Consider the following 27829-nt stretch of genomic DNA (forward strand, 5'->3'; position numbering starts at 1 on the left):
TAGTAATAGTTCATTAATAATAGGAAAGTGCTATTAATAGTAAATTGCTAGTAATAGTTCATTAATAATGGTAAAGTGCTATTAATAGTAAATTGCTAGTAATAGTTCATTAATAATAGTAAGGTGCTATTCTAGGAATTAGAGTATGCCACCTCCCGTTCCACCCATTGCGCCCATTCCAGGATCCTTCTTTTCTTTAGGAATTTCTGTGACTACAATTTCTGCTGTAGTTAACAGAGAGGGCACCCCAGCAGCATCCAACAAAGCAGTTCTTACAACTTTTGTGGGATCAATGATTCCCTTTTCTACCATATTCACAAAGTTTCCAAACAGCATCATAACCAACTTCTGAAGAACTCTGCAGGATTTTCTCAACCATTAAAGATCCTTCAACACCTGCGTTCTTAGCAATAGTCATTGTAGGAATTTTGAGCATTCCTTTAATAATTTCTATTATTAAAAATAATTTCTATTATTTTTATTATAATTTCTATATATTTTTAAATCTTCATTGACAGGGGTTAACTTGTACAAGGCTGGACATACAGTCATTCATTCAGTTTTTCCTTTTCATATTCACTAGTTGTGATATCTAACTCCTCAGTGATTTCTTGAATACATTTATCTATTTGAATTTTGTCACTTTTCCTTTTAAGAGCATGGCATCATCTTTGGTCACAATGACCCCTCCAACTTTTCCTAAGTCATGAGGATGAATGTCTTTAAGATTTAGAGTCAACCCTCTTCTCCAACTACTGTACCACCAGTAGCAATAGCCATATATTTTAGCTGGTTCTTTCTATTGTCGCCAAAACCAGGAGCTTTGACTGATATGACTGGAAGAACAACTTTCAGCCTATTCAAAACAAGTGTGCACAGAACTTCTCCATCAACATCTTCAGCTATTACAACCAAGGGCTTACTGTGAGCATTGGCAATTTTAAGAGCAGGTACAATGGACTGGACACTAGAATTATTCTTTTCACTCAAGAGAATATAGACTCTGGAACACATTTTTGACCTTTTGCTGTATTTATAAAGTATGGGGAAATACATCCTCTACCAAACTTCATGCCTTCAATAATTCCTAATTCATCATTCAGCATATTTCCATCCTTTACAGGGATGAACCTTTCCTCCATATTTTTTCATTGCATCAGAAATTATGTTGCCAATTAATTTGTCTCCATTTGCAGAAATGTAGCAACCTGGGCAATTCTTCAGGGGTTGTCACAGGGTTGGACTGTTCTTAAGTTCAGCAATTACAGCATCGACATCACTCACACATCTCCTGACTTCCACTGGATTAGTACCTTTGCTAATCTTCCTGAAGCCTTCCTTGGCAATACAGCATGTCAGTGCAGTGGCAGTGCTGGTGCCATCCACAGCCTCTTCACTTATGTCATTGGCAACATCCAGAGCAAACGTACCACAATTTTCTTTTTTTTTTCTTTGGTGACTAGCTTGTTTAATTTAGCATAATGTCTTTCAAGGTTCATCCATATTGTCGCATGCATTAGTAATTCATTTTCATTTTTTTTTCTTTTTAAGTGGCTCAGGAAAGCCCCAAGGCTAGGAGAACACAGCTGGGTGCTGTCCAGGCCAGTAATTTATTTATTTATTTATTTATTTATTTATTTATTTATTTTTTAATTTATATGTGCATATAATTTTGGGTCATTTCTCCCCCCTTCCCCCAACCCCATAGGAGCGCCCCCCGCCCCCTCCCTTTCCCCCCCACCCCCTCGGTACCCTGCAGAAACTATTTTGCCCTTATCTCTAATTTTGTTGTAGAGAGAGTATAAGCAATAATAGGAAGGAACAAGGGTTTTTGCTAGTTGAGATAAGGGTAGCTATACAGGGAGTTGACTCACATTGATTTCCTGTGCATGGGTGTTACTTTCTAGGTTAATTCATCTTGATCTAACCTTTTCTCTAATTCCTGGTCTCCTTCTCCTATTGGCCTCAGTTGCTTTAAAGTGTATGTTTTAGTTTCTCTGCATTGAGGGCAACAAATGCTATCTAGTTTTTTAGGTGTCTTACCTATCCTCATATCTCCCTTGTGTGCTCTCGCTTTATCATGTGCTCAAAGTCCAATCCCCTTGTTGTGTTTGCCCTTGATCTAATGTCCACATATGAGGGAGAACATACAACTTTTGGTCTTTTGGGCCAGGCTAACCTCACTCAGAATGATGTTCTCCAATTCCATCCATTTACCAGCGAATGATAACATTTCATTCTTCTTCATGGCTGCATAAAATTCCATTGTGTATAGATACCACATTTTCTTAATCCATTCGTTGGTGGTGGGGCATCTTGGCTGTTTCCATAACTTGGCTATTGTGAATAGTGCCGCAATAAACATGGATGTGCAGGTGCCTCTGGAGTAACAGTCTTTTGGGTATATCCCCAAGAGTGGTATTGCTGGATCAAATGGTAGATCAATGTTTAGCGTTTTAAGTAGCCTCCAAATTTTTTTCCAGAGTGGTTTACTAGTCTACATTCCCACCAACAGTGTAAGAGGGTTCCTTTTTCCCCGCATCCTCGCCAACACCTGTTGTTAGTGGTGTTGCTAGTGATGGCTATTTTAACAGGGGTGAGGTGGAATCTTAGTGTGGTTTTAATTTGCATTTCCTTTATTGCTAGAGATGGTGAGCATTTTTTCATGTGTTTTTTGGCCATTTGAATTTCTTCTTTTGAGAAAGTTCTGTTTAGCTCACTTGCCCATTTCTTTATTGGTTCATTAATTTTGGGAGAATTTAGTTTTTTAAGTTCCCTGTATATTCTGGTTATCAGTCCTTTGTCTGATGTGTAGCTGTCAAATATTTTCTCCCACTCTGGGTGCTCTCTTCAGTTTAGAGACCATTTCTTTTGATGAACAGAAGCTTTTTAGCTTTATGAGGTCCCATTTATCTATGCTATCTCTTAGTTGCTGTGCTGCTGGGGTTTCGTTGAGAAAGTTCTTACCTATACCTACTAACTCCAGAGTATTTCCTACTCTTTCCTGTATCAACTTAAGAGTTTGTGGTCTGATATTAAGATCCTTGATCCATTTTGAGTTAATCTTGGTATAGGGTGATATACATGGATCTAGTTTCAGTTTTTTTCAGACTGCTAACCAGTTTTCCCAGCAGTTATTGTTGAAGAGGCTGCTATTTCTCCATCGTATATTTTTAGCTCCTTTGTCAAAGACAGGTTGGTTATAGTTGTGTGGCTTCATATCTGGGTCCTCTATTCTGTTCCACTGGTGTTCATGTCTGTTTTTGTGCCAGTACCGTGCTGTTTTTATTGTTACTGCTTTGTAATATAGTTTGAAGTCAGGTATCGTGATACCTCCTGCATTGTTCTTTTGACTGAGTATTGCCTTGGCTATTCGTGGCCTCTTGTGTTTCCATATAAATTTCACAGTAGATTTTTCAATCTCTTTAATAAATGTCATTGAAATTCTGATGGGAATTGCATTAAACAAGTAGATTACTTTTGGGAGTATCGACATTTTTACTATGTTGATTCTACCAATCCATGAGCATGGGAGATCTCTCCACTTTCTATAGTCTTCCTCAATCTCTTTCTTCAGAAGTGTATAGTTTTCCTTGTAGAGGTCTTTCACATCTTCTGTTAGGTTTACACCTAGGTATTTGATTTTTTTTGAGGCTATTGTAAATGGAATTGTTTTCATACATTCTTTTTCAGTTTGCTCATTGTTAGTGTATAGAAATGCTAATGATTTTTCTATGTTGATTTTACATCCTGCAACCTTGCTATAGCTATTGATGATGTCTAAAAGCTTCTGAGTAGAGTTTTTTGAGTCTTTAAGGTATTGGATCATGTCATCTGCAAATAAGGATATTTTGACAGTTTCTTTACCTATTTGTATTCCTTTTTTTCCTTCTTTTTGCCTAATTCTCTGGGTAGAAATTCCAGTACTATGTTGAATAGGAGTGGAGATAGTGGGCATCCTTGTCTGGTTCCTGATTTTAGAGGGAATGGTTTCAGTTTTTCTCTGTTAAGTATAATGCTGGCTGTAGGTTTGTCATATATAGCCTTTATAATGTTGAGGTACTTTCCTTCTATTCCTAGTTTTCTTAGAGCTTTTATCATGAAATGATGTTGGATCTTATCAAAGGCTTTTTTTGCATCTATTGAGATGATCAAGTGGTTTTTGTCTTTGCTTCTGCTAATGTAGTTTATTACCTTTATTGATTTTCGTATGTTGAACCACCCCTGCATTCCTGGGATGAAGCCTACTTGGTCATGGTGAATGATCTTTTTGATATGTTGTTGAATTCTGTTGGCCATAATTTTATTGAGGATTTTTGCATCAATGTTCATTAAGGAGATTGGCCTATGGTTCTCCTTTTTGGAGGTGTCTTTGCCTGGTTATGGAAAAAGTGTTAATACCATCTGCATAAAAAGCGTTAGGCAGTTTTTCTACCCTTTCTATTTCATGGAACAGTTTAAGGAGGGTTGGTATCAGTTCTTCTTTAAAAGTGTGATAGAATTCAGCAAAGAATCCATCAGGTCTTGGACTTTTCTATTTGGGGAGACTCTTGATTGCTGCCTCAATTTCATTTGGTGTTATAGGCCTATTCAGATGATTAATATCCTCTTGGTTCAGTTTTAGATGATCATATGTATTTAGAAATCTGTCCATTTCTTTAATATTTTCAAATTTATTTGAGTATAGTTTCTCAAAGTATCTCTGATGATTTCCTGGACTTCCATGGTGTTTGTTGATATCTCCTTTTTTGCATTCCTGATTCTACTAATTTGGGTTTCTTCTCTCCTCATTTTAGTCAGGTTTTCCAGGGGTCTGTCAATCTTGTTTATTTTTTCAAAGAACCAACTTTTTGTTTCATTAATTCTTTGTATGGTTTTTTTGGTTTCTATTTCGTTGATTTCTGCTCTTATTTTTATTATTTCTCTCCTTCTATTTGTTTTGGGATTTGCTTATTCTTGTTTTTCTAGGAGTTTGAGATGTATCATTAGGTCATTGATTTGGAATCTTTCAGTCTTTTTAATATATGCACTCATGGCTATAAACTTTCCTCTCAGGACTGCCTTAGCTGTGTCCCATAGGTTCTGGTAGGTTGTGTTTTCATTTTCATTGACTTCCAGGAACTTTTTAATTTCCTCTTTTATTTCATCAATGACCCATTGTTCATTAAGTAATGAGTTATTCAGTTTCCAGCTGTTTGCATGTTTTTTGTCTTTACTTTTATTGTTGAGTTCTAGTTTTTTTTCATTGTGGTCAAATAGAATGCGTGGTATAATTTCTATTTTCTTATATTTGCTGAGGCTTGCTTTGTGCCCTAGGATATGGTCTATTTTGTAGAAGGTTCCATGGGCTGCTGAGAAGAATATATATTGCGTATTGGATGAAATGTTCTGTGGACACCAAGTAGGTCCATTTGATCTATTGTATATTTTAGATCTAGGATTTCTTTATTGATTTTTTGTTTGGATGACCTATCTATTGATGATAATTGGGTGTTAAATTCTCCCACAACCACTGTGTTGGAATTAATATATGCTTTTACGTCCTTCAGGGTATGTTTGATGAAATTGGGTACATTGACATTGGGTGCATATAGGTTGATAATTGTTATTTCCTTTTGATCTATTTCCTCTTTTATTAGTATGGAATGTCCTTCTTTATCTCATTTGATCAATGTAGGTTTGAAATCTACTTTGTCAGAGGTAAGTATTGCTACTCCTACCTGTTTTCGGGGGCCATTGGCTTTGTAAATTTCTTCCAGCCTTTCATCCTAAGCCTATGCTTATTTCTGTCTGTGAGATGAGTCTCCTGTAAGCAACAAATTGTTGGATCTTCCTTTTTAATCCATTTCATCAAATGGTGCCTTTTGATGGGTAAATTAAGTCTATTAACATTAAGTTTTAGTAGTGATAGGTATGTGGTGATTTCTGTCATTTAGTTGTCTTAGTTGTTTAAAGGTTTGATTGTGTGTACCTAAGTTGAGGTTACTCTCTACTTTCTTGCTTTTTCTTTTCCTGTAGTTTGGTGCTGCCTGCCCTTTCAGGTTATGTTGGGTTTCACTTTCTGTGTACAGAATCCCTTGGAGAATCTTTTGTAGTGGTGGTTTTGTGGTCACATATTGTTTTAGTTTCTGCTTATCATGGAAGACTTTTATTGCTCCATCTATTTTGAATGTTAGTTTTGCTGGGTAGAGTATCCTGGGGTTGAAGTTATTTTCATTCAGTGCCTGGAAGATCTCACCCCAAGCTCTTCTTGCTTTTAATGTTTCTGTTGAGAAGTCTGCTGTGATTTTGATGGGTTTACCTTTGTATGTTTTTTTTTTTCCTCTCTTAAAGCCTTCAATATTCTTTCCTTAGTTTCTGAACTTGTTTTAATGATGATATACCATGGAGTAGTTCTATTTTGATCTGGTCTGTTTGGTGTTCTGGAGGCCTCTTGCATCTGTATGGGAATAGATTTCTCTAGATTTGGGAAATTTTCTATTATTATTTTGTTGAATATATTGTGCATTCCTCTGCTTGCACCTCTTCTCCTTCTTCAATGCCCATGATTCTCAGGTTTGGTGTTTTGATGGAGTCGGTGAGTTCTTGCATTTTCTTTTCACATGTCTTGAGTTGTTTAACTAATAGTTCTTTGGTTTTTCCTTTAATTTCCATTTCATCTTCGAATTCTGAGATTCTGTCTTCTGTTTGTTCTATTCTGCTGGATTGGCTTTCCATTTTTGTTTTGCAATTCTGTTTCATTCTTTTGTGTGAGGTTTTCCATATCCTGAGTCCTTTCCTCTTTAATGTCTATTTTTGTCCTGAGTTCGTTTATCTCTTTATTAATCATGTTCTTTGTTTCACTTTGGTGTTTATACAGTGCTTCTATGGTTTCTTTTATTTTTTCTTGTGCTTTTTCAAATTCTCTATTTTTGTTGTCTTGTAATTTCTTGAGTGTCTCCTGTACATTTTGGTTGACCCTATCCAGTATCAACTCTATAAAATTCTCATTGATTACCTCTAGTATTTCTTCTTTTAGATTGTTCTTGTGAGCTTCATTGGGTTTTGGCATAGTTTATCTTCATTTTGCTGGAGTCTGGATCTGAGTATCTGTTTTCTTCATTTCCCTCTGGTTCCTGTACTAATTTTTTGCTTTGGGGAAACTGGTTTCCCTGTTTTTTCTGTCTTCTCATCATTTCCCTTGGTATTGTTATTGTCCCTGTACTGTGTGTAGTTAAGTATATTCTAGCATGTAGTAATAACAATGGTGATATTTAGGATGAAGGGTGAGAGGAGATAGAAAGCAAATAAGTTAAAGAGAAAGGGAAAAACAAATAAACAAACAAGTAGAAAAAACAAAACAAACAACAAAAAAGTTTCAAAGATATAAACAGGGAGAGATAGTGTACTAATCAACAGTAAGCTGAACAGGCATTAAGAGACAGAGAGGGGATTGAAAATAAAAAATATAAATAAATAAATAAAAATAAATAAAAAATAGATGAAAAAATTAATTAATTAATTAAAATCTCGAAGTTCAAATGCAATAAAGTTTCAGTCTTAATAATTTTGGTGTTCGTCCCTCAGCCTCCAATCCTGGAGATGGTGTCTCAGAAGTAGTTCTGTCATTGTCTCACTTAAGGGGAAACAAAACAAAACAAAACAAAACAACACAAACAAAAAAAACACCACAAAGTGTCCCAAGTTCAAATGCAATACAGTTTCATTAAGTTTTTCAGCATGCAGGTGTAGTTCAGTTGTTGTCTCATCAAAAGTAGGGAGAAAAAAGAGTCTGGAGACAGTTCTGTGAATGGTTATCTGCAACTGTGGCTCACTTGCCCACTGCTGTCAGCCTGCTGTTGCTGGAGGCGTTATTTATGCAGATCTCAGGAGTGAGCTTAACACTCACCTGGCCCCGCAGGCTTTGTTTACTCAGAGTTCTGCTTGGCGCGATGCCATTGCTATAAGCTTTCCCCTTTCCAAGCACACTGGGGGAGGTGACACTGCACTTGCTTTCTCAGGCTGGCGTGTTTATTTACAGTTCACGTGGGAAGTGGGTCTTCCTCCCCTCTCCTGTGGAGTTTTCCTTCCACCACCACTTTTACAAGCTTTCCCACTCCTGGTTTCTGGGTGTGTGCTGCCACTCCTGCCTTCTCCAGCCGACTTGTGAGGGATTTCCCCTCCCCCCTCTCCGGTGCTCATGGTGCCTCACCCTCTTTGCTACGTGTCTTTTTTGTTGTTATTGCTTATTATTCAGGTTTTTTTTCTCTTTTTTACCTGGATGTGGGTCAGTCTGTTCAGGGAGCTATGCTGATCTGGCCCAGGGTTGTCTGTGGGAGTACTGCATGCCACTTAGCTCACCTTGTGGTCCGCGTCTTCCCAAGCCATCTGGGTGCTGCCATCTGGCGGTGGCATGGGAGCCCTCCTGATTTCTCCTCATTTAACGTGGAGTGGAGATGCTATGTGCAGGCTGGGGGTGTGGAGGAGTCAAAGTTTTGCCTCTTCTTGGTGGTTTTTCCTGTAGGGTGTATCTCCAGCATCTCTCCAAGATTTTACTTTATGAGGCATGCTTTCTGCTTCCTCCCTCTAGTCACCATCTTGGAATCCTCCCCACTTTTCTTTTTATCCTTTAAATCAATTGACTTTGCAACAGTCACACCATCTTTTATTACTTTGGGACTTCCCCAACTCTGTTCAATAATTATTTCCTTTTGACCCATTGTAACAGCTACATCATCAGCTAAAAGGTCTACACCTTGAAGCATTAAGGGTCAGCCATCTGCACCAAATTTTACATCTTTGACATAAGCCAGAGTGAGATAAGTAAGGAGCCAGTGCCCTGGACACTTGCCTCATCTGGTGAAGGACTATGGATTATAGAAGCATTTCTGCAGGGTGTTGGCTGTGAGTGCACATAGTGAAGCTGTTGATGGCAAGTGAGCTTGTAGGGTTTTTTTTACATTTTTAAATATTTACATAAACATGATAAATCTGTGAAATGGATATCAAGTCTAAACACAAAGTTCACTTGTATTTTATATACACCTTATGCACATAACCAGAAAGCATATTTTGAAATGTTTTTAGGGTTTCACCTGGGTGGAATTTTCCACTTATGTTGGTACCCAAATAATATTGAATATGGGAAGATTTTGAATAACAAATTTGTTCTTACTAGATCTGCTCAACCTGTATACTTTTACTCCTTTTTTATTGAAGTTATCACAACTAAACTTGATTATCTAGGTAATTTTTTATTTAATGTTTGTCTTTCTCATCAGACTGTAACCTCTATGAAGATGAAAGGCATATCTTCCTTATTCATCTCTATACTTCAAGCATCCAGGCCAGAGAAATTTTGGTCATAAATTCTTTGTAAGGCAGTTTGTGAATATAGACAAGGTCTTTTATAGAATCCTCTAAGAAAAGAGAGAAATATGAACTGGTCATGTTTCAGTTCAATTGAATAGCAACCTTAGATTAAATAACTATATCCAGGGATAAAGATTAAAGAGAGTCTGAAGACAGTATACATTGTCTATTCATTGTCACGTCATGTGATAAACTAGTATTTATTATCTTTGGTCTGAATAAGAATCATCTTTATACCTGCCTAAAAGGCCCCACTCTCAGCTATTTGAGTCCATGAGATTCCCTATTTCTCCCCATAGAGAAACATTACAAGAATCTTCTAGTTTACTGAAGGATTTGTGACTGTAATATCTTTCTCACATTAATCTTTTTTTCTCTCAGGTATACTAGCTTATCAAAAGGACATATGTGTGACCTTCCTATTTTAAGCACATAAATAGATGATAGATCATATATATGACATATATCTTATATATGACATGGAGGATGGAATTACAGATTGAGAAACAAATTATTCTGCCACAGATTTTTTAAAAATAACCTTTCCATTTTATAATACTATTAGATACATAAAAAAATTGAAAAGGAAGTTCTATATATATTCATATCTAGTTTCACTGCTAGTAACATCAGGCATTATAATTGTATATTTATCACAACTAGTGAACTAATTATAATCATTACACCTCATTGTATTTAATTGTTAAGTTCACTTAAGTTCCTCTTGAATGTAACATTTTCTCAGGCTTTCCTTATTTTTTATGACCTTCGTATTTTGAGGATTACTGAACAGCTATTTTAGAAAATATCTTTCAAATGGAATTTGTCTAATTGTTTCTCATGGTTGCACTAGGGTTGTGGGTTTTTTGGGGGGAAGGAAGAAGATCACAGAACAAAGTGTGTCTGTGTCTGTGTGTGTACTGCTGGGGATACCCAGAGCTTCAGGCATGGTATCAAGCACTTTACCACTGAGCTACATCCCCAGCCTAAATATACCTGTTTAATCATCTCAGTCCATGACAAAATAATTCAAGTTAAAATATATTACAAAAAGCACCCAAAAAAGATCCATAATCACATTCATGTATATATTTCAATTCAGTTTGAAGACAGTATTGAGAGGCAAATTGAAAATGTGAATAATTCAGTCAATAATACTTGAACAATTGAATTCCATGTGTGTGCATGTAAATTTCAGATTAATTAATATTACAAAAGTAGTAAAATAAAGTATAAATTAATATTGCTGGGGGAATTTCCTGGGTTCAACACAAAACCAGGCTGGGTGAATGCCTATAATCCCAGCTACTTGGGAGATAAGGATAGGGAGGATTGTGACTCCAGTCCAACCCAGGCAAAAAGATTCCCTCTCAATTCAATTTTTAAAAAAGACCCTATCTCAATCAATAAGATAGGCATGGTGGTACATACTTGTAATACCATCTACATGTGAGGCCATAGGTAGGAGGACAGAGGTCTGATGCTATCCAGGGAAAAAATAGGAGACCCCTAAGAAATCCCCCCATTTTACACACATTTCATTTTTTTAGATCTAAAATTGGTGTATGAGACAGACTATGTGATACTTGTTTTTCTCAGTCTGGTTTATCCTACTTAGCATGATGATTTCCAAATCCATCCATTTTCTTGCAAATGACATAATTTCATACTTCTATATGACTGAATAATAGTCTATTGTGTATATATACTCTATTTCATTTATCCATTCATCAGTTGATAGATACCTAGGCTGACCCATAGTGTAGCCATTGTGAATAGTGTGGCTATACCATGGTTGTGCAAGCATCTCTATAGAATGAAGATTTATATTCCTTTGGATATATGCATCGGGTGGTATAGCCAGATCATATTGTAGTATCAAAGCAGATGAAAGCAGAGAGTAAAGGGGAATGGAGGTGGAATATGATTGAAGTTCTTCATTTGGATGTAATGAAAATAGAATAATGAAACCCATTGAAAATTTTTCAAGAGGGGGGAGGGAAGAAGACAAAGAGTAATAGAGGAGATGAATTTGGTCAAAATACAGTATATGCATGTATGGAAATACTGCAATGAAACCCCTTTGTACAATTAATATACACTTTATAAAAAGAAAAAAGATGGACTGGTGGAGTAGCTCAAGTGGTAGAGTTCATGCCTAGCAATCATGAGGCCCTGAGTTCAAACCACAGTACCACAAAAAAAAAAAAAAAAGAAAACAAGACCCTACCTGGACAATAACTAAAGCATAAAAGGCCTGGGAGTATGGCTCAAGCACCTGCCCAGCAAGTGTAAGGCCCTGAGCTCAAACTCTAGTACTGAAAAAAAAAAATTTAAAACACAAATCCAAATGGCTACATAAATATACATAATAATGATTAACTTGACATTCAAGAAGGAAATTACAAATTAAAAATGAATTATTTTTCATAAGATTGACAAGAATTAAAAAAGAGTGAAAATATCTAGCCTGGGAAAGTATCAAAGAATTATGCTCTACTATATTTTGAGTGGGAGTGATAAAATTGGAAAACCTCTGTGGAAAACAAGTTGACAGTCTATCAAAATAAAATTGCACGTCTCCATTCAGTCAGCAATTCCACTGTTAAGAAATAATCCCAAAGATGTATTTACAGATGAGCACTGAGGTATAAACAGTAGGATGATTTCTTTATTGTGGTAGTGAAAATTTGGAAACCCCTGTGTTCAATATATTATTTTTATAATATTATAACATACCACATACCTATTTAAATGAATGAGGTAAGATTTTATGTACTTGTACACCCCTTTACCCTATCTCTATAGGTACAGAAGTTATAAGATGCTGGGACCAAAGATAGAAGTATTAATTTCCATCTGGTAGAAATCTCAAAACAGGAAAAAAATATAAGAAAATGAAGAGGAGACAGACATCAGTGAAGATATGACAGCCACCAGTTTATCCTAACTAAAGAAAGATACACAAGCTCAGTTGAGAAACCTCCTCTAGAACAGAATTGGGAAGAATAGATTAAAAATGAGTATTTATGCATTGTGATGGTTATCTTGTCAACTTTACTTAGGTGGAAAGACGCCTAGAAGATAATTGAAGCACACTTTTTTGGTGTGCATATAAGAGCACTTCCAGAGAAAACTGGCATAGCAACTGAGGAGAATGATCCAGTCTTGACTATGGGCTACACCATTCAGTAGGTTAGAGGCCCAGATAGAACAAAAGATGGAAGAAAGAGGAAGCCAAGCAGCTCATGCAAAAGCCACTCTTCCCGAACAATTGTGTTTATTACTGCTGTCTGGGGACATCAGACTCCAGCTTCTTTAGCTTTCCAACATGGACTCACACCAGCAACTCTCCAGGGAGCTTCCAGGCCTTCTGCCTTAGACTAAGCCTGCATCATCAGTCCCCCTTATTCTGATGTTTCCAGTGTCTTGAATTGAGTAGGTACCGGGGTCTCTGGCTCTCCAACATACAAACAGCCACTGTTTGCTATCCAGCCTCCAATCAGGTAGACAACCTAATAAATCTCCTGTTATGATTGTATATATATATATATATATATATATATATGTAAATATGTATACATATTATATATTATACATAAATGTTATATTGTATACATACTATATAGTATATACTATGTATGTATATACTATAATTATATACTGTATATGTATATAATTCTATATATTCTATTTGTCCTATTCATTTAGAGAATCCTGACTAACATATATATATTATATAATAATACCTGAAAACATTGAACACAAAGGGAAAGTCTCAAAGTTCCTAGTGTGAAAAAGTTAAAACTTAAATGTAAGTTATCACTCTAAGGCTTCCAAACAGCAGCATTGGATTTAAAAAGATAAAAGAGTAATATAGGATTCTTTTGCAAATAATATCAAAATAAATGATCACAATGTGGAAAGCACAATAAAATCATGATCTTATTTCCCAAAAAATAAACTCCATGAATTAAAGACATGTCATGAAAAGCAAAACAACAAAATGAATGGAAAGTCCATTCCATCTTTTATCTCTCTATGGCGAACAAGTTTCAAATAAGAACAAAAGGCATTAATGATGTAAAGAAAAATCATGTGTAGCACTGCATCAAAAGGAAAGATTTTCTCAGACAATATTCCCTCATTGAAGTTAACAGTTAAAAAAATATTTGCAGCATCCAACACTAACAAAGGACTAAGACCTAGAATATGTAAGCAGCTCTTACATGTTATCAAGAAATATGGAAAGCAGACAGAGAAATGGGGAAGTAAAATGAATAGGTCAATGTGTGGAAGCAAACATAATAAGTGTATGAAGAGAAAATCAACCCCAGTGATAATCAGGGAAGCATAAATGAAAATAAAAATGAGATACTCTGTGTGTTTATCCTATTGACAAAAATTCAAACAATGCCAAGCATTGTTGCAGATTCAGGAAAACAGAAATCCTCATGCACTACTGTTGGACATAATCAGTGGCATTGATTTTGAAAATAAAACCTATCAAAGAATGAAATAAGGATGCATGCATAGTCTATAATCCAAAAAATTCTGGAGAAGACTTAGCTCAGGTACACACATAAATGTGTTAAAATGCTTAATAATTCCTGTAAATTCAATTGTGTATCAATTTCCTATTGCTATTGTAAAAATAGTAGCAAAATTTTGGAAGCAATCTAGATATCAATCAATAGAAGACTAGATAATGAAGATGGACACTAAAAAGGATAACTCTGATGTAGTTATCCAATATTAAAAAAAATACCCAGCTCTAGTCAGGTGTGATGGCATACAACTATAATCCTAGCACTCTGTAGACTGAGGCAGGAGGATAATGAGTTCAAGGTTAGCCTGGACTACATAGAAAGTTCCAGGCAAGCTTGAGCTACATAGCAAGACCCCATTTCAAACAAAAAGTCCAGTTCTATGTGAGTACAGTAAAAAGAATTAAGAAATGCGGTGCAACTAATGTAGCTATATTTGAATCTGATATTTATATGAAGCTTATGCTATTCATAGCTACATATGTAAATATAAATAAATGCATTACTAGGAACAATACTGTATATTTTACATGAAAACACTTATAAGTAAAGAAATTTGTAGAAAGTGAATTGGTCAAAAACAAATTTAATACAAAAGAAAGAGGAAGTGTTAGTGAATAGGGTCAATTTGTCATACATTATCTGATGATATACTGAGGAAAATACCTCAATTTAGTTGAGTTTCTTTTTAAGCTATAACATCCGGTGTGGGCAAGGGAATGAATAAAAGGAGTACTCACATCTATAGATAATATTTTTCAGGACATAAACTGATCTTTAAAAATTACCTTCTGTTTTTTGGAACATATACAAAATAAGCTGGTCTATTACCAAGTATATAATAACATATAGGAGCAGTCCTTATTGCTGTGGGCTAATGAGGTCACTTAATAGCCTTTGCCTTCCCTTTGATTAGTTTATAAGATATAGCTGGTTTTTTTTTCACTCAACAGATTTTTACTAAACTCCAAGTAAAAACTCTTGAGAACTTATTCCAGTCCTTTAGTGATTCCCATTCTATTTCTCTGGTCATTCCATTGTTTTATTTTTCAAAATTTGATTACCCCTAAATCTGAAAACCTCTAAAGCTCAATCAGCATTTCTTTTTTGTGGGAGCACTCTTTACTCTTCTATTCACATAGTTTCTCATACGGTCAATTTTTATATCTGAGTCTGTTTTCCCACCTGGATATTTTTGATTTCAGAGCATTCTATTACCTAAATATGAGCACAAATCAGTGGAATCTCATTATTTCATTCCTTAAAACAGTTGCCACTGCCAATCCCATTTACTTCTCTGGATACATTGTTATTCCAATTGACTTCTTAAGCTAAAAAAAACTAAGTGGAATATTTTCTACTATTCGCTTTCCTTTACTAATCATGCCAGTTCTCAAATTATCACATTTTTATTAGTTTCCTACTGTGGTTGTAACAAATTACCACAAATTTATCATCCTAAAGCAACACAACTTTATTATCCTTAAGTCCTGGATGACAGAAGCCTGAAATGGGACTCATTGCATTAAAACCAAAGTATCACTGAGGCTTCATTCCTTCTTGAAGTTTCATTTTCTTGCCTTTTTCAGCTTCTAGAGGTTTCTAGAGGCTGCCCTTACTGCATGGCTGTCTTCCATCTTCAAAGCCCACTATGACTGGTTGAGTCTTTCTTATGCATCCATCTCTCTGGTTTTCCTTTCTCCATATTTTTCTTCCATTTTTAAAGACCCTTGTGATTATATTGGTCCCATATGGATAATCTCAAATAACCTCTGGATTAGATAATTTGCAACATTCATGTCATCTTAATTCCTCTCCCATTATATGACATGTAACATAACATATTCACAAGATATTAGGATTTAGACATCTGTGGGTAACCATTATTCTACCTATCAGAATATTCAATTCATATCAGCTCAAACATCACCCAGTCTAATGATAAAACTTATGCAGATCATTGTTCTCAGCCTTGCTCCACCATTTCTGCTGTTGCTGTGACAGTGACATTCACATCTCAGAAACATCAAATCTTTGAATTGATGGAAATTGCTTCTTTCCACCTTTTGTACAATGTCCTACTTAAAAAAAATATTTGTTTACTCCCATCTTAGAGACATTTAAATAAATTTACATTTTTTACTTTAAAAGCATAAGTCCGTAGAAGAAATCTAAGTGGCAAAAATGATATATATTTAGTATCACTATTCCCTGATGATGACAAAACTTTGTTCTAATAACTCACAGCTGACATTGTTTCATTTTAGGTTGAGTTTTCATGGAGAAAGTTCCCTAGCCCCTCATTTAAATGGACCTCTGGTAGACCTAATGATTATTACATGTATCAGACCAATCTGAATCCAGTGATGGTTATATCTTGACGGAAATGGAATCAACTGCAGCCATGGGGCTCATACCTATTTCTTCTTCACTTTTCCATAACCAGAAAGCTGGCCCTGGAAGGAGGTCTCACTTAATATTTGGATAACTATAGTAGCCACCACCATCATACCATCATCCAATCCCTACCAACTCAACATGACATCAGTGATTAAGATTCTGAAAACAAAGCTACTTTTCTTCTTTATAATTTATTTTTTGTTGCTGTGCTGGGTAGGGCACATGTGGCATTTAAAAAAGTTCTTATAATATATCAAACACATCATACTTAAATTCACCCCCTCTGTCATTCTCTTTATCCCCTCTCCTCTGATTGCTGGAATGGTTTCAACAGGTCTCATTTTTCCATTTACATGCATGTATACCAGTATTTGCACTATACTCACTCTGTTTGAGAATGTCTAGTATTTTTATGTGAGCTTTCAGATAAACTAATACTAATCTACCATTTAAATACCTTTGTAATATTTATGACTCCCATTGTTCTCTGACTTTAGTTCCCTTTTCATTTTATTCCATATGTCACAAATCTTTTTTGAACTAAATTCACATTATTTTTAAGAATCCACCACAAATCTCCACTTCCTCTCTGAACAGTTTCAATATTTTCTAAGACAATTTTAAGTTATCTTTCTGAAAATTCAGTAGATCATTTGATGCTTAAATGATCAAATCTGTTAAGATTCTAATAAATGTCAGCTTGTGTTTTGCTGTATCTAGATGAAAACATCTCTTAAAAGTAAAAATCAAGTAACTCATTCTAAGGTTAATATTTTATTATCCCTCAGGCTAGCAAACCACTGATAACATCGAAGAGCTTACTTAGTTCTTTCTTGGTAGATTTGAAGCAGTATCCTCATCTTGATACTTTCAATTTGGCAATTCTATTTTCCCCTGCCTTTACCCAGGATGTCTGGCAAGTCTCCTTTTAGAAAAATCCTTGCCTGCTTTTTAGAAAAACCCTTGTTTACCTGTTGCTCCAATCTCCCAATCTTTTCTAATGGCTTGCCTTCAGTTCTTTCTGGACATAAGTGGATACTCCTCAAAGTAGTAATAGTTTAATTCTCTAAACTTCAGAATTTCTCATAAAAATTTCCTTTATTTCACCATTGATAACATTACTGTCATATTATCACTAATAAATCATGATTTTAGTTTATCTGGAGATAACGTGAGCACTTTTTTTACCAACAGAGAAAATAAGGACTATAATTCAATATAAAATAACTTTTGAAGAAGGGAGTGTTTCACCACACTTCCTGAAAAGTGATTTGTAATCTCAAAATAACAGAATCGCTTTAGCAATAGAGAAAAAGAACTTCAGTTGTCTTGAGGTGTTTTTACTCTGAAAGAGAATTTTTATAGAAATCTTAAAAAGGTAGAAATACCCATTGTGAGAGTGTAGGGGGACAGTAGTTTTTGGCAAAAATAAATAATTTTAACAACAAAAAAATACAGGGTTTAAAATACTGTCAGCAGATCAAAAAATCTGACATTTTGGTACCTGTTAAGTTTATTGAGTACCTTAATGTTGTTTGATAGTTTGCATACATTTAATTGTCCTAAAGAAGTTGAGAAGTAGACATCATAGAAAATAAATAGGCAAAAAATTAGAATCCTGTTTTGGATTCTTTATTTTGAACTAACAAGAAAGAAAATGTGTGCCCAATAAGTCATCTTGTCATCAGTTGAATTAATTATTAAGATAGGAGGGCTATGATGAAAGGTAAACTAATGACTCATCATTGTTTCGAACCCTATTAAAAAGCTTTGAGCTTACCATGACTCGTGATGACTAATGAAAACTTTTCACATATAGGTAGCCCTTATCACCTTCCTGTGACAAACAAGGGACATCACTGCCTGCAAAAAAAAAAATGACATGCAAAATTTAGAATACAAATATCTAAGGATAATCAACTGTGAACCAGTCTCATTTCTACTTTTCTTAATCACCGAAAAATGTCAACAGTTTACACTATCCTTTCTTTTCCAGTACACCTGTATCATTACTGTTCAGATTTCTTACCTTGCCCTTTCTATCTATTAGCAACACCCTCCCCAGACACATACTATATCCTTTGTCTTTTATAATAATCTGCCCTGAATCCTTGAATTTTCCTTTAGGACCTCTTCATTTTCTTGCCTTCTTGTCTATACTCTGCAGGCCCAGAAGACTATAAAAGTGACCCCACAGAAATCCCCACTTGAGAATTTATAGTAAATAAACAAATGATGTGCTAAACTATTTTCTGTGCTCATTGATCTGACCTGGACTAATTTGGAATCAGCAAGCTCAGAATTGTACTAGGTACCATAATTTAATCCCTTTGCTACCTTTGGACTATTCTTTGCTCAAGAAAGAGATCACTTCTGCACTTTTAACCTGCAGAAAAGTCCTGAGTAAAAAAGAAACATAATAGGCTCCATCTTGAAGCAGTGACTGTACTCTCTAATCCTTTGAGAACCCATCACTGACCTGTTATTGAAATTTAATAGAGTCCCAGAGATTGACCAAATGCCAGTTAGTGACCCATGATCAGGAGCTCATAATACAGGAATGGCGGTGACACACTTTTATTAGCTACAATGTAAACTGTGACAAATGCTGTGTTTGGCACTGATAAGCACTGAGATATAATAGCACTGCCTCTGTTGCAACATATGAATTTCAATATAAGTATATAACTAAAGTGTAAAATAAGTATAAAAATTTCAACAAGATTTTTTCTTAACTACTTTACAAATATGAAAACATTAAAAAGTCTTTTAAAAATTTTTTATATTGTGTTAAGAATGTGGGCTGTTGGTCTACTTATTGAATTATCTGTTCAGTACCCAAATTACATGATCTATACTCAAGAGTGGTAATACACTAAAACATGGGGAATATGCAGGAGTTTGGACCTATCAAATGTTACTAACCAACTGTTAGTCCATTCCTGTGAATGAGCTGGCTCCTCCAATAAAGAAATAATTGTCATAATTATCCAGTGACAAACAAGAATGTTGTCTGATTAAAATACATTTTGTACAGGAAAGCAATGTGAGGAATCTCCCTGTATAGCTATTCTTATCTCAACTAGCAAAAATCCTTGGTCCTTCTTATTAATGTTTCTACTCTCTCTTCAACAAAATTACAGATAAGGGCAAAACAGTTTCTGCTCAGAAGTGAGGGGGCCAGGGGGAGAGGGAGAGAAATGACCCAAACATTGTATGCACATATGAATAAAAGAAATAAAAATTTTGGAGATTCCAAGATGGCGACTAGAGGGAGGAAGAAGAAAGTGTGCTTCCTAAAGTAAAATCTGGGAGAGATGCTGGAGATACACCTTGCAGGAAATACCACTAAGAAGAGGCAAAACTCTGACTCTTCCACACTCCCCAGCCCGCGCATAGCATCCCCACTCCACGTTAAGTGGAGAAACCAAAAGGGCTCCCCTACCACCAGATGCCAGCTCCCACACTGCTTGGGAAGATGCAGACCACCAGGTGAGCTAAGCAGCATACAGTACTCCCACAGACAACCTTGGACCAGATCAAAGAGGGCGGGGCACCCCAAGCCCTGGAGAGTGGGAGAGGGGCAATCCCTCAGGTGAACTGTAAATAAACAAGCGGGCCAGAGAAGGCAGGAGTGGCACTACCTCCCCCAGTGTGCTTGGAGAGGAGAAGGCTTGTAACAGACGCTGTCATGTGGAGAGCTCCACTGGAGATTGATAGACCCCTGTCAAACCTGACTAAAATGAGGAGAGAAAAAACCCAAATTAGTAGAACCAGGAATGCAAAAAGGGAGATAACAACAAACACCATGGATGTCCAGGAAATCATCAGAGACTACTTTGAGAACCTATATTCAAATAAATTTGAAAATCTAAAAGAAATGGACAGATTTCTAGATACTTATGATCATCCAAAACTGAACCAAGAGGATATTAATCACCTGAATAGATCTATAACACAAATGAAATTGAAGCAGCAATCAAGAGTCTCCCCAAAAAGAAAAGTCCAGGACCTGATGGATTCTCTGCTGAATTCTATCAGACCTTTAAAGAGGAACTGATACCAACCCTCCTTAAACTGTTCCATGAAATAGAAAGGGAAGGAAAACTGCCTCACACATTTTGTGAAGCCAGTATTACACTTATCCCAAAACCAGGCAAAGACACCTCCTAAAAGGAGAACTATAGGCCAATCTCCTTAATGAACATTGATGCAAAAATCCTCAACAAAATAATGGCAAACTGAATTCAACAACACATCAAAGAGATCATTCACCATGACCAAGTAGGCTTCATACCAGGAATGCAGGGGTGGTTCAACACACGCAAATCAATAAATGTAATAAACTACATTAACAGAAGCAAAGACAAAAACCATTTGATCATCTCAATAGATGCAAAAAAAGCCTTTGATAAGATCCAACACCATTTCATGATAAAAGCTCTAAGAAAACTAGGAATAGAAGGAAAGTTCCTCAACATTATAAAAGCTATATATGACAAACCTACAGCCAGCATTATACTTAACAGAGAAAAACTGAAACCATTCCCTCTAAAATCAGGAACCAGACAAGGATGCCCACTAACCCCACTCCTATTCAACATAGTACTGGAATTCCTAGCCAGAGCAATTAGGCAAGTAGAAGGAATAAAAGGAATACAAATAGGTAAAGAAACTGTCAAAATATCCTTATTTGCAGATGACATGATCCAATACCTTAAAGACTCAAAAAACTCTACTCAGAAGCTTTTAGACATCATCAATAGCTACAGCAAGGTTGCAGGATGTAAAATCAACATAGAAAAATCATTAGCATTTCTATACACTAACAATGAGCAAACTGAAAAAGAATGTATGAAAACAATTCCATTTACAATAGCCTCAAAAAAAATCAAATACCTAGGTGTAAACCTAACAGAAGATGTGAAAGACCTCTACAAGGAAAACTATACACTTCTGAAGAAAGAGATTGAGGAAGACTATAGAAAGTGGAGAGATCTCCCATGCTCATGGATTGGTAGAATCAACATAGTAAAAATGTCGATACTCCCAAAAGTAATCTACATGTTTAATGCAATTCCCATCAAAATTCCAATGACATTCATAAAGAGATTGAAAAATCTACCGTGAAATTTATATGGAAGCACAAGAGGCCATGAATAGCCAAGGCAATACTCAGTCAAAACAACAATGCTGGAGGTATTACGATACCTGACTTCAAACTATATTACAAAGCAATAACAATAAAAACAGCATGGTACTGGCACAAAAACAGACATGAAGACCAGTGGAACAGAATGGAGGACCCAGATTGAGGAAAACTACAGAAAGTGTAGAGATCTCCCGTGCTCATGGATTGGTAGAATCGACATAGTAAAAATGTCTATACTCCCAAAAACAAACAGTATGTTACTAGCACAAAAACAGACATGAAGACCAGTGGAACAGAATAGAGGACCCGGATATGAAGCCACACAACTATAACCTACTTATCTTTGACAAAGGCGCTAAAAATATACGATGGAGAAAAGACAGCCTCTTCAACAAAAACTGCTGGGAAAACTGGTTAGCAGTCTGCAAAAAACTGAAACTAGATCCATGTATATCACCCTATACCAAGATTAACTCAAAATGGATCAAGGATCTTACTGTCAGACCACAAACTCTAAAATTGGTACAGGAAAGGTAGGAAATACTTTGGAACTAATAGGTATAGGCAAGAACTTTCTCAGTGGAATCCCAGCAGCACAGCAACTAAGAGACAGCATAGATAAATGGGACTTCATAAAACTAAAAAGCTTCTGCTCAACAAAAGAAATGGTCTCTAAGCTGCAAAGAACACCCACAGAGTGGGAGAAAATATTTGTCAGCTACACATCAAAGAACTGATAACCAGAATATATAGGGAACTTAAAAAACTAAATTCTCCCAAAATTAATGAACCAATAAAGAAATGGGCAAGTGAACTAAACAGAAATTTCTCAAAAGAAGCAATTCAAATGGCCAAAAAACACATGAAAAAATGCTCACCATCTCTAGCAATAAAGGAAATGTTAACTAAAACCACACTAAGATTCCACCTGACCACTGTTAGAATAGCCATCATCAACAACACCAGGTGTTGGCAAGGGATGCGTGACAGTGGGGGACAGGGGGAGGAACCCTCTTACACTGCTGGTGAGAATGCAAACTAGTACAACCACTCTGGAAAAAAATTTGGAGGCATCTTAAAAATCTAAACACAGATATACCATATGATCCAGCAATATCACTCTTGGGGATATACCCAAAAGAATGTGACACAGGTTACTCCAGAGGCACCTGCACACCCATGTTTACTGCAGCACTATTTACAATAGCCAAGTTATGGAAACAGCCAAGATGCCCCACTACTGACGAATGGATTAAGAAAAATGTGGTTTGTATACACAATGGAATTTTATGCAGCCATGAAGAAGAAATGTGATCATTCGCAAGTAAATGGATGGAACTGGAGAACATCATTCTGAGTGAGGTTAGCCTAGCCCAAAAGACCAAAAATTGTACGTTCTCCCTCATATGTGGACATTAGATCAAGGGTAAACACAACAGGGGATTGGACTTTGATCACATGATAAAGTGAGAGCACACAGGGAGGTATGAGGATAAGTTAGACACCTAAAAAACTAGATAGTATTTGTTGTCCCCAATGCAAAGAAACTAATGCAGATACTTTAAAGTGACAGAAGCCAATAGGAGAAGGAGAACCTGGAACTAGAGAAAAAGTTAGTTCGAGAATTAATTTAGAAGGTAACACACATGCACAGGAAAGCAATGCAAGTCAACTCCCTGTATAGCTATCCTTATCTCAACTAGCAAAAACCCTTGGTTCTTCCTATTATTGCTTATACTCTCTCTTCAACAAAATTAGAGATAAGGGCAAAATAGTTTCTGCCTGGTAGTGAGGGGATGGGGGGAGATGGAAGGGGCTGGGGGTAAGGAGGGGGTGGGGGTATGGGGGAATCATGACCCAAATATTGTATGCACATATGAATAAAAGAAAAAAATGAAAAAAAAGAAATAAAAATTTAAAAAAATAAATAAAATAAAATACATTTTGTAACCAATGACCCCATATATTTATTTCAAAGTATAATTTTCTTATAGATATGAATAATTATTCCTTTAAGGGACAGGAGGAAGAAAATCCCTGTCAAAGTAAAACATAAACATGGGTGAAGCTAATACTTGGATACACAAAATAAAAAAATTAGACTAACAAAGTGAGTTATATATATATATATATATAACAAATAAAATGAGTAAAATACAAAAGTTAAATTCACCCCATTGGTTTTTTAGTTGTACTGGAGTTTGAACTCAGAGCCTTGCACATGTTAGGCAGGTGCTCTACCACTTGAGCCAGGCCCCCAACTTCAATACTTAGTTATTTTTCAGATAGGGTCTTATATTTTTGCCTGGGGCAATTCTCACACACAAAGAGCTATTCCTATCTATGATTCCCATGTAGGTGGGATTTCAGGTGTGCTATCCCACCACTATATATCATGCCACTATGAGGTATTGCTAACTTTTGCCACAATCTTCCCAATCTCCACCTCCTGAGTGCATTACCACACTGGCCCTCTATTTATTTTTTTAAAAATTAAAATATTGACATTAACATTTTTATTAATTTTTAGCATGCATAACAATCAAATCCTCAAAAAACTGTATCAAAACCACAGTGCCCTTCTCCAGTGTTAATGTCACTCTTCAGTGTATTCAACAATTTTGACTCTCGAATGTTTATTTCCACACTTGTAGATAATCTGCTCATACTGCAATATTTTCATTTTCAACCCACCATCTTTAAGTACTTCTTATGGGTGCTGAGAGCTTACTATCTAAATCATTACTTCTCTAATTTCTTCTTATCTGCCTATTGTCTTAATATTGTTACAATCTTAATTTAAAGGTGTTTATGTATAATTCCTATGAAAAATTTGTTCAGATTGACCCAACAAATCTACTAGGAACTCATATCTTATATCATACACCCTTAGTCTTTTCTCAAGATAACAATCTCTGCCTCTTCCTTTTGTTTAGCTTTTTATACTTCGATTGGTAATTTTTTCTGGAAATTGGAATAGATATGTCACATACTTTTCTTTCAGTCTGCTATGAGGAAGGTATAACTTTCAAGTTTCACATCTATTAATTCTAAGAGATTTTCTTGCATTCTTTCTTTCAGAATTCCCCCCCTTTCTAACTCATTTTCTTCTATTTTCTACTACCATTAAAAGACTATGAGATTAATCATGTATCAGAACTCCTATATTTAATTTTATCTTTTTTGTCTTAATTTCTTCTCTCTAATCTTCTAAAAGTTCTATCATATTATTTGGATCATCCTTTTATACTTCACTAATGTTTTTATTGAGTTTTAATCTGTTGCCACCTCAAAAATATTCTCTTCAGAAAAACATCCAGCATGAACATTAAAAACACTATGCTGTGTGAAAAAAAAAGCCAGACACAAAGATGCTATTTTAAAAGCTAAATGAATATTTGTCATTCCATTCGTAGAAAGTGTCCAGAAAAGGTAAATCCACTGAAGCATAAAGTAGATTAGTAATTGACATGGGGTATTAGGGATTGGACTGACAGCTAATAAATAAAGGGTCCTGGAATTAGTCCTGAGGATTACACAACATAGTGAATATGCTAAAAAGCACCAAATTGCACATATAAAATGGTAAATTTCATGTTTTGTGAATTTAAATTAAATCTCAACTTTTTAGAAAAGCATATACACTCTCAGATAAACTGAATTGATTTTTAAATGGGAGATGGAAAAACACCCCATAGTTGAAGACTTAGTTAAAAAATCCAAATCATTAATATATGATTCATGGTGCAAAAAATGCAGTAATTTATGACAAAATTAACTGATGAGACTATTATATACATAAAACATTTTAAATTAATTTTTAAGATTCATATTTTCTATACATTTTACAAATTTTTTAAAGCACACGTTTCTCTACATAAAACCTTACAGGTACAGAGTTCCTATATCACCATTCACATGACCCTACACCTTTAAGAAATATGCTTAAAATATGATAAACACTTCTTGTTTGTTTATAGTTAATCTTAGTACCAATATATTTATTTTTGAAAAGTTAATTCCAAAGCAAGGAAAGTACAATGATGCAATCTAGTATTTAATGGAAAAAAGTTAGATAAAATCAACTAAACTATTTTTATAAACAATGAAGTTATCAATTTCTGTTCAATATTTTGCACAGATTTATAATGCCTGCAAAACTAGTCAGACAAAGTATTGCCACCAGCAATCAACAATCTAACAGGCTAGCTTGTCATTTACTTCTGTCCTATTTGAAACCTCCATTAAAATACTACATAATAAATTTCACAGAAATGTCAATATTATAACTCCTAAGTTTATAGGGCCTGCACCAGAAAGAACATTGAGCATTAAATTAAAGGAGGGGGAATTCTCGGCATTTAATAGTATGTTTTCTGTTCTGAGATGTGGGATTGGGGGAGGCAGTTGAGGGGATTTAAGATAAACCATTGAAAGTATTATCCACTCTTTCTTTACAGAAACATTTGCAGACTCCCAGTCTGTTTAAATAAAGATGACTGAAGACTTTGCACAGTATTCATTTTATAAATCCTTTCAATAACTGAAAGTATCAACTCCTGTTCCCCCACAAGTAAAGACAATTTTATCAAAGACAAAAAGTGGCAATATTTAAGTCATTTTCATTTGTTTGACAGGGCCTAACCTATTTTATGGCTTAAAATATAAAAATAACCCAGATCTGTTCTGAATAGTAATAGACAGCAGGTGTTCTAGTCCATGGCATTCCTGTCTACATGCGAGCTGCACTTATTACATATAATAAGTTATGAACAGTACAATTAGATTTCTAAAATGGAAAGCCCAGAGACAGGACCACTTGGAAGCTGAAAAAGACTTGCATATTCAATTGCTGTGGGGGACGGCTGCTGAGATTTCATAACCTATCTTCAGAGTCCTCACATCCACTTTCATCAGGATGGCAATCTTCAAAAACACCAGTTCTTCTTTGAAAGAACTAGACTCCACGCCTAAAGATAATCCAAACCAATGTCATGCAACATTTAAGAGGAAATATTCAACAAAGCATTCAGGAAGTACCTCCTTGCAATAAAAGATTGCTGTGTGCTAAGTGGCTCACACCTGTAACCCTATTTACTCAGGAGGCAGAGATCAAGAACATCATGATTCAAAGCTAGATGAGGCAAATAGTTCAGACACCCTATCTCAACAATACTCAACACAAAAAAGGTCTTACGTAGTAGAGTGCCTGCCTAGCAAGCACCAGGCCCTGAGTTAAAATCCTAGCTCTGCCGAAATAAATAAATAAATAAACAAACACTAGGGCTCATTAATCTTTGAATGCTTCATAACAAGCAGGAAATTTTTCAATAATGCAATGAACTACATTTCTACTTCCAGATTAAGAAAGCACAAAACTAATCAGATTGCTTTAGTTTTGAAAAGGCCAGTAGAAAATTGCAAGTGTTTAGCTGAGTTTGCATTATAAGACTCAATACTACTTTCCTTCCTGAAAGTAAGCAAAAAAAAATTAAGACAGCAGGAAGTTCCAATTCATAGCTCTGACTTTTTTCTAGAATTACTTTTCCCATTCATTTTCTGTCAAAAGCTTTGCATTTACAACAACTAATCCAGATTACTTCATGAGTGGATGAAAAGGCATTCTTCTTCAACTAGTCTGGCAACTGGCAAAACAACAGACTTCCTTGCAAGACAAATTTTAGGTTTCGCCTTCATAAGAGCCAAGGATCTGTCCAAAATATTGGCAGCCAAGATAAAAATTTCTGTGCAGGATCAAAAATCATGTTGGTTAAATCCCTCATATTTTAACATTTCTCTATCTTCAACACAAAATGTTACTGTTCTCAATAGAAGCCTCCATAAACCGCCACTCTTGTTTCTTGTGGTTAGAATTTTTATTCCTCTTCTAGGTAGAGTTTCAACAGCTCGGATAGCTAGACCCATTCCAGACTGCCAAAACCTATGACCCCAAATCCTTCACCAGATGGGAGATGAAGTGTCTGGCCTACAGAGGAGTAGGCACAAAGAGACATGATGGACTCTTTCCTAGGTTAGGGACTTGTCAGCTCAGCAGCGCCTCCAACAGGCACATGACCTGCCCCTGCCACTGCCATGTCCTCTGCTTCAGCCCCCAGCTTTGTGCTATGGCCTATGCCCACCTTCCTACTGGCATCTTCTGCTCCTCCAGACTGTTGGCTTCCTGGAAGCTCTGAGGCCATGCCACGCCACCTAGAAAAGCTGAAGCAAACCTCTTCTTATTCATCATATTATTAATTTTCAAAAGCTATTCTTTGGTCTACATTCTTTTTACATAGGACTTCATTTTTGTTTCAAGACTGATTATCTTTTCATATACCCTTGGTAAAATTGACTATAGCTCTTTTGTTTATTTCTTCTG

The 27829-nt window shown here is 35.7% G+C and overlaps 1 pseudogene; it reads right to left on the reverse strand.

Moving 5' to 3' along the window:
* Positions 1-138: 138 nt before the first annotated feature.
* Positions 139-27650, reverse strand: LOC109675288 (60 kDa heat shock protein, mitochondrial-like; annotated as a pseudogene).
* Between the last annotated feature and the right edge of the window lie 179 nt (positions 27651-27829).

Source organism: Castor canadensis, chromosome 8 (assembly GCF_047511655.1).
Source record: "Castor canadensis chromosome 8, mCasCan1.hap1v2, whole genome shotgun sequence".
NCBI lineage: Eukaryota > Metazoa > Chordata > Mammalia > Rodentia > Castoridae > Castor > Castor canadensis.